This window comes from Dipodomys spectabilis, unplaced genomic scaffold (genome assembly GCF_019054845.1).
Source record: "Dipodomys spectabilis isolate Male_0828 unplaced genomic scaffold, ASM1905484v1 ptg000203l, whole genome shotgun sequence".
In the NCBI taxonomy this organism is placed as follows: Eukaryota; Metazoa; Chordata; class Mammalia; order Rodentia; family Heteromyidae; genus Dipodomys; species Dipodomys spectabilis.
In genome coordinates this window covers 2,588,474-2,597,389 of record NW_024870880.1, presented here as the reverse complement: position 1 = coordinate 2,597,389, position 8,916 = coordinate 2,588,474, and the positions used below count along the sequence as shown (strand labels likewise).

The following is an 8,916-nucleotide window of genomic DNA, read 5'->3' as shown; positions in this document are numbered from 1 at the left end:
GGGATTCCTGCAGTTCTCTTTGAGTGTTCTCAGCCTGCTCACGCCATTCCTCCCTTTCTCTTTGAGTATTCTCAAGTTGTTCATGCAAATCCTGAATCAGTTTTTGAGTAGCTTCCTCACACTTATGATATTCCTGTATAAACTTTTGGGATGCCTCCTCTCTCTCCCTATCACACTCATACAGAGTCCTTTGTAAGTTGTTAAATTTTTCATTTATCATGTTTGCCAGCAGTGTCTGTAGAGCTATTTGGGTACTCTCCTCTGGATTATTCATTATCTGTTCTGTCCCCTGATTATCAAGATTGGGAATTGAGATACCCGGATTTGCCATTTTTCTTGTGTTTTTCCGGCTTACTCTGTCCATTTGAGCTGAAAATAGCATCAGTTTTGTGCTAAAACACTATCTTAAGGCAACCATCAACTAAAGTTTGCATTTGTACAGGCAATAGTCTAGAGATACCATCTAGTTCAACAGAAACATCTATTCAACATCAAACAACTATATGTTAATGGGCTTTGAACCGCAGAGAAGAATTTGGAAAACCAGAAATTATTAGGGTTAGGGAGAGATGTGGGTAAAAAATAGGAATAGATTGGTGTGGGGAGCCACAGGGAGAGTTAACTATGTCCTAATCTCAATGCAGGAAATAGGTTGGGTAGGATGCAAGTAGAGATAGAGAGAAAAAGAAGAAAGGGAAAGGGAAATGAAAAGAGACCAGAAAAAAATAGAAACGTAAAAATTAATATTATTATGGAGATCAAAAGACAATCTATTTTGAGAGGAATGTGAATATATTGAGAGAAGGGGAGGGACATAAAGGAGATGTGAAAAACTTAAAAAATGCTTAAAATATTATATAGGTATAAAGAGGTTGTACTGCTATTAAAGAATTTAAATCTCAGAGGTTTTGAATTGAGTAATAAATTTGTGGATTAAGTGTGTACACAAATGGGGATAGGGTCTACTAGTTAACTATGGGTTTATCTGAGGATGTGCAGGACAAGAGTTAAGTCACATAAAGAAGAACAAAAGAGAGGAAAAGGTGAAAAGGATCAGAAAGGGAGAAAAAAAGATCAGAAGTTCAGTAGAGCTAAACAAAAAACAAAAAGATAATTAAAAAAGAAAGAAAAAGAGAAAGAAGACAAGAAAAGAAAGGAAAACGCACAATCACGTATTCCTAAAATAAAAATTATAAGAGGAAAATAAAAAGTTACTGGAAAACATTTTTTTTTCAAAAAAGGCAAAAATTAAAGATTAATAAAAGTTTTAGAAAAGAAAAAAAAATTATGTATATAAGGTACCAAAAAAAAAAAAAAAAGGAGAAGAAGAAAAAAAAAATAGTTCTTTGATTTTTTTTTTATTTTTTTAGGAGGGGTGGGAAGAATCCTGTGTCTCCCTTTTGTCTGTAACCAGCCTCTTGTTTGAGTCTCTGGTCTGCTTGAGGTCCTGTGGCTTGATTGGTTTCTTAAGTCAGTTTGTTCGAACAGGCAGAAAAATGCTCTGCTTTACCCAAGATTTTGAGATCCCCCTCCCAGGTTAGTTTAATGGGAGGCAGATCTGCTTTGAGAATCACAAAGGAGGGGGATGCAGTGATGTGGCTAGGTTCTGGGTAGAGTTGAGGCCTTTCAAAAAACAGTAGCTTTTCCCTGGGGCTATTTTGTGAAAAACTCACAGAGCCAAGCCTGGAGCCATTCTTAGGGTTTCTGCTTTTCAATTGATTGTGGAGGCTGCTAGAGGGAGGGGCAGCCTCTGGTTTTGGTTACCCAGTGGGGAAAGCCACTCCTAGGGCTGGTGCCCGAGCTGGGTGACTTTTCCCTGGGTGGAGCTGAGTCTGGGAGGTCACTTCGCCATTAAGTTCTTGGGACCTGCTAAATGACTCGTTTTATTCCAAGGCCTGAGTTGGAGCTAGCAGCTGCTCCGAGCTTTGACGGTATCCAACATGGAGATCTCCGGTACTGAGGTGGGTAGAGGTGGCCTTCCCTCCTCTGCTCCCTGAGAAGGAGTGAGGACGTCAGGCTTCTACTCACACCGAGTCTTGGTTCCTGGGTCGTCTCTGGTCTGCAAACTGCAGGATGAAGATGTCCGCTCCTTGTCAGTTCTTGCTGGTGTTGAGTAGAATCCACTCGCTCGCAGCATCTGGCTCCTTCCTCCTGGATTCTCTGTGGCTCAGGTTTGGGTGCCCTGTGGTAGCCGCCGCGAACCTGCCGCCGCCATGGCGGCTGCTGGCAAGCGCTCAGATGTGTCTCCTTGCCTTGGCTTCTCCTCTCTTGCCTAATTCTCTGTCCTGTGATGGCACACTTGGTGTGATTCTCTGGCTTAGGACTGTTCACGGGAACTCTAAAACTGCTTTCTATGCGAGAGTTGTTCAGATTCCAGCTTCTCCTCCGCCATCTTCCCGGAACTTCCTCCGAGAAGATCTCTCAGATCATTTTTTGTGAGTGTATGTGCTGTGCATTATTTTCCATGTGTACAAGAGTTAACAGTAAGAGAAACAATAGCAAAAATAGGAGAAAGAGTAGTTCTGTGTTTAAGGGTTCAATACAATATAGAAGACTCTACAAATAAGACAACGTTGAAACAATGAAGCCAAGTTCAGTATGTAGATTTACAGAAGTGATATAGAGAAAGCATTTCTCCTAAGTGGAACATGAAGTATGAGGCTACTCTCTTTCTAAATCACACTTCCAATCGCGTAAATTTGTAAAAAGTAGAATAGAAAATGATTCTGGTTCCATGCAGGTCAGTTATAAGAGAAAGGACTTAACTTGAAAAAAGTCCACCTTGGAAGAGCAGGGATTATACTATCAATGAACCTGGAGGCAAAGATCATATTTCTTTTTGTTTCATATATATATATATATATATATATATATATATATTGTTGTTAGTCGTGGCACTTGAACCCTTGGCGCTGTCCCTCTGCTATTCAGGTCCAGGCTAATGCTCTACCACTTGAGCCACAGTGCCACTTCCAGTTTTCTTGGAGTTAATTAGAGAAAAGAGTCTCCGGGACTTTCCTACCCAGGCTGGCTTTGAACCTCAATCCTCAGATCTCACCACAACCCAGCTTAAAATCACATTTCTAACAGTATACATTCAGCATATGTAATGTGTATGTTTATCTATATTTATATGAATTAATGAGTTAAAAATCTGGGCTACAGGTTAGACTTCACACTCACAAAAATGTTTGTAGTTTAAAAGTTGATACTCCTGGAAAAATAAAATTTAAGAATGTAAAGGAGTCTGGGAAGTTCAGTTTGCATCCAGCCTTGGCAGAACAGTCTTTGAAACACTATCTATAATTAACCAACCAAAGCTGCATTGGAAGAACAGTTCAAGGGATGGAATACCAATCATGAGCATGATGTTGAATAAGAGCTTGAGGCTTTTGCATACATACATACAAACATACGCATACACACAGAGGCACTTTTATGTGCACACACGAATACACAAATGAAACAACTCTCAGAATATGTAAAAAAGTTAGAAAGCAATAGAAAATATGTCCTGCGTAAAACTAGAATCAAGTGATAAATTTTAATATTAAAAAGTCCTCAAATGGACTTCAAAAAAGTTTGAGACTATTACATAGGTAGGGACCAGAGATAGTAAGAAAGTCAAGTTATCATTATTTAAAGGGATCGGATCCATGGAGGAATGAATCAGAGACCCCTGCATGTGCATCTGAAAATGTTCATACCCTGTGTCAAATGTTAGAACGTCTTTCAAAATTGTACATAAACAGTCTGAGCAGTCAATGGATAAGATCATCAGAGACGTTCAGAATTGCTAGTGTGTTTCTAGATTAAATAAACCAACAAACTATGGCAGGGCAATGTGATACAAGCCTGGAATTCTAGCACTCAGACTGACAGGAGATTAGAGAGTGGAATTACATAGTGAAACCTTCCCTGGACCAGGTAGTATAATTTTGTCTCAATAAAACAAACCAAACTACAAGAAAGGAATACACAGTTGGAAGTTTGGGCTAATTTTGTCATTATGTTTTGAGAAGTCAAGTTTCCTATTGAAATGCAACTGATATATTATTCTCAGTTGTGTTTTAAATGCTCTCTTCATTACAGAACATTCTTAGATGCAAAATAGCTCATGATTCCCATCCAAAATTTGAAAAAGTAAGTAAGCTTCATTCTGTTGGATACCAAAGAAATGATCAAAGTTCACAAAACTTAAGCCCAGAGAAATAGTACAGTTCGTCTAATATAGGACTTTGTGGACCTTGCAAAATTAGAATTTAGATTCAAAATAAATAGTTTGTTTTTTTTTGTAATTCCATTTTCTATAGGATACTACAAAATTCTTTTTAAGTAGAGGTTTTAACTGACAAATTCACAAATGATTCTGGCATTCTATTTGCCTAGAAAATTCATTCATGAGAGTTATAATTAGAAGTTAGTTAATAGATAATTCCAACAGTTCATGTATAAAATGATAATGTGAATAATCTATACAGAGTTGCCAACAAATGGATGATATTAATTTATAAATGTAGAAAAAGCATTTTTTGGGGTTTGGTATAACATGGTATGAAGAGAATAATTGTGTGACATCTTCTTTCTTTTACATATATATTACACAGGAAGCAATTTCCTTAATTATGTGCCTCTGTATACAATGAGAAAAATACTAGGTTTGGGTTCATTTTTATTTCATTTTATTGAGGGGGGAGGTCCGGTCCTGAGGCCTGAACTCTGGGCCTGGACAATGTCCCTCAGCTCTCCAGCACAAGGCTAGCGCTCTACCACTTGAGCCACAGTGCCATTTCTGGCTTTTTTTCTTTTTGCTTATGTGGTGCTGAGGAATCGAACCCAGGGCCTCATGCATGCAAGGCAAGCGCTCTACCACTGAGCCACCTTCCCAGCCCCTTTTTCTAGGTTCTTATAGTAGTATATTTCTTTGGGATAAAATGACAATGCTAACTAATTTCAAAAGTTTTGTAAAGGTTATTCTATGTAAAGGCTTTTCTAAGGTGAAGATTTTACACACTGATGTCAAACTAACGTTTAATTCTAACACTTGCATATATTGTTTCACTTGTAATTTTGTAATCAACTTGTTAATAACTGTTTTCATTTCTGCAACTGAAGAATGAAAAGTATGGAACACATCACAAATTTTCATATTATCCTTGTGCAAGTGCCATGTTAATCTCTGTATTGTTGTTATTTGGGTATACGTGCTTCTGAAGCATGTAGTATCCTCTAAATTTAAGTAGTTAATGATGCAATCTTTATACAGGCTTATATCCTTGGGTGCCTATTTGTAGCAAGGAAACCTTATTGTTCCTAACAATACTATTGATCTTATTTCTGTAAAATAATGTGTATAGTGGAAAAAAATTATATTGTTCAGTCAATTGCTCACATTTGCATTTTTTTGTCAATGACAATTTTAAGTCTTTTTCATTTTAGATTTGATCATACTTTGAAGCACTTATAGCTAGGTCCTAAGGTGAAGGCTTTTTCAAGTACGTATTTATGCAACTGAGTTAGCTTTGCAGAGCTAATGGATTCAAAGTAAGCCTTGCTTAAGAGCTACTCCTAAACTTCTGCAGCTGACATTTTCCGAAATGAGGTCTTACCTGCACAAAAGTCTACCTGAACCTTTTCTTTCTTCCATGTAGGAACAGACCAACCAGAATATCCTATCTTGACAGCATTGCAACAATAAGATGTACAAGCATTTATGTAGAAAACGAACTTTAAAATTTTGGTGCAGGGGGTGGGGAGCGTGGAGGATTGGGTGGGGGGGTGGGGGGAGATGAGAAGGTATGGGAAGGGGAAATAAAGGAGGAGGCATTAATGCTTTTTAAGAAATGTACTCATTGTGTATATATTCCACAATTTCTTGATCCATTCATCTACTAAGGGGCATCTGGGTCGCTTCCAGATCTTAGCTATGGTAAATAATGCTGCAATAAACACAGTTGTGCTGGTAGCTTTAGTGTGGTCTTGTTTGTAAACATTTGGGTAAATGCCCAAAAGTGGGATTGCTGGGTCATAGGGGAGCTCTATGTGGAGTCTTTTGAGGAACCTGCATACTTCTTTCCAAAGTGCTTGAACAAGTTTACACTCCCACCAACAATGAAGTAAGGTTCACTTCTGTCCACATCCCCTTCAGCATCTGTTGTTATTAGAGTTCTTGATTTTTGCCATTCTAACTGGGGTGAGGTGGTATCTCAATGTTGTTTTGATTTGCATTTCTTTTATAGTTAGGGAGGTTGAGCATTTCTTCATGTGTCTATTGGCTATCCATCTTTCTTCTTCAGAGAAGTTTCTCTTTAAGACTTTAGCCCACTTATTTATTGGGCAGTTGTTTCTTTGAGGATTTCTTGTTGGGGGATTTAATTTTTTGAGTTCCAAGTATATTTTAGATATGAGACCCTTGTCCGTTGTATAGCTAGTGAATATCTTCTCCCAATCCATAAGCTTTCTATTGATACTGCTATCTATGTCCTTTTCCATGCCGAAGCTCTGCAACTTCATGCAATCCCATTTGTCCAACCTTTCTTTGATTTGTTTTGTTTCCAGATCTCTATTAAGAAAATTTCGGCCTGTGCCAACAGAAAGAATGGCATTGCCCCATTTGTTAGGAAATGGAAAGTCTTGGAAAAAAATATATTATGTGAAGTAAGCCAAGCCCAAAGAAGCATAATTCCCATGGTTTCCCTTATTTGCAATATCTAGTATATGTATGAGTCAAGCAGAAAAGTTCAGATAAGGTGAAGTTAGGAAAATGATCCCTAAGATATATATTTAAATGTTTTTTCTTTCATGCATTTGTTTCTAACGCATTTATAAGATTATTTCTTTGTTGCTTTGTATGTCTCTCCCCCACATTATAACCCCTGCTTTCACTGTATTTGATATTGGTATAATTTGTGGAGGGGAAGGTGAAAAACAAGTCGTTTAAATAAGGATACAAGTGGACCCGTTGCAACAATGAGAAGTACAAGTTGTCATGTCAAAAACGAACTTTATAACTTTGGTTGAGCGGGGTGGATTGGGGGGCAGGGGGAGGCTAGGAAGGGATGGGAAGGGTAAACAAAGGAGGAGGCTACAATGCTTGATAAGAAATGTACTCACTATCTTGCCCATGTAATTGTAACCCCTCTGTACAGTATTTTCACAATAAAAAAAAGAAATTTACTCATTACATTGCCCATGTAATTTTAACCCCTCTGTATAGTGTTTTACAATAAAATAATAAAACTCAACAAAAAAGGAAAAAGAAAAAAAAAGAAAAGAAACTTAACCTAACCATTACAACTTAATAGAACAATTTGTACAGCCTTCCACAACTTCAAAGCGGTAGTGATACATACTTATCCTTTTGGTAATATCAAAGGCAGTTTCTTCCAAGTTGTCCTTCAGACCTGGTTTGATATAATGGTTCAACAGAAGGAGATCCAGTGTATCTTTGCTATCTATATTCCCAGCAGCAAGATGCAAGGGAGTCAAGAGGCATTTAGTTTGGGCATTGGTATCTGCACCATGATGAAGTAAGAAAGACGCCACACTGGTATTATTCCACGAGTAAGCACTGCGCAGGGGTGTCCAGCCATTAACAATTATTGCATGAATATCTGCTGCTTGAGCCACCAACTCATGGACAATTTCTAAATGTCCACTGTAGGCTTCCCGATGAAGAGGGGTATATTCATTGTCATCCCTAGTATTCACATGAGTGGCCTTTATGGAAAGAAGTCACCATACTCTAGTAAACCGATTATTTTCAGCAGCCCAAAGAAGTAATTTGCTTGGATTCTACTCCATTTTTTTTTCTTGCAATTGATATAATTCCTCACTTTTTCATTTTGTTCCTCATCCTCATCAGAATTGCCTAACTAGAGACTTTCAGTGCCAGTGGGAATAAGGTGTCCATGTATTTCCCCAATAGTTTATATTGGTTGAACTTGTGAGAGAAATGCAGTGAATTTTCTGCATCTGTTTTTTCATGATGATTTATTTTCTCTTTTTCCATTTTTATTATTCTAAGTCATTCTAACTGGAAAGTAGGGAATTGATGGAGAGCAGAGGAAAGATGTTCCTCCGTATTCAGAGGTACAGACTGAAAATTAGGATCAGTGTTGTCTTCATGTGCAGCTTCTTCTAGGAATGAGAAAATAGAAGGTGGCTCAGTGGTAGAGTGCTTGCCTTGCATGTATGAGCAACGGCAGGTCATTTCCACTTTGCAGCCTTGTCATTCAGACTCAAGGTGCAAAGAAAAAAAAGTAATACTCCAGCCCTCTGAAGTTCTCCACGTTTTGTGGTATCCTACTTTTTTTCTTCCTGCAAACCCTCAGGGCCTAGGATCCCAGGATTGGCTAGGGGTCCAGAGACTGCACCATAGCCTAGGGTGATGGAAGCTGAATCAGTGTTGCCACGACCTGAGTTCAAGCCCCGTGGTTGGCAAAATAAAGTATAAATGAAAAATTAATTATTTATTTAACTAAATTAAAAAAGAAATGATGGCCCCTGATTTGGAATTTCTGCCAGTTTCCTTCTTGGGATTTGAACTCAGGGTCTTGGTAAATCTGTAGCGATGTGAGGGAAGGTGCAGAGTTGCCACTACTTGAGTTCAAACCCCGTGCCAAGCCAAAAATTAAAAAAAAGTCACTGAGCTAGGCAGGGGGAGTAGTTGTGGAGATGGGAGGGGAGGGATGGTAGGGGGAAAACAAAAGAAGAGGCAACAATGCTCAATAGGAAAGGAACTCACTACCTTGATCATGTAACTGTGATAACTCTGTACAACATTGTTGCAATAAAAGTGTACAAAAAAGAAACAATGTAGTGCTCAGAGAAGCACGTTGGGGGTAAGGTAAGGATGTCCTAAAAGCTGTACAAAATTCTACACTGCGTTTTTTTTTACATGTTCTGTATGGAACT

The 8,916-nt window shown here is 38.3% G+C and overlaps 1 pseudogene; it reads right to left on the bottom strand.

The window, feature by feature from the left end:
* Window positions 1-5,119: 5,119 nt before the first annotated feature.
* LOC122122082 lies at window positions 5,120-5,219 on the bottom strand (annotated as a pseudogene).
* Between the last annotated feature and the right edge of the window lie 3,697 nt (window positions 5,220-8,916).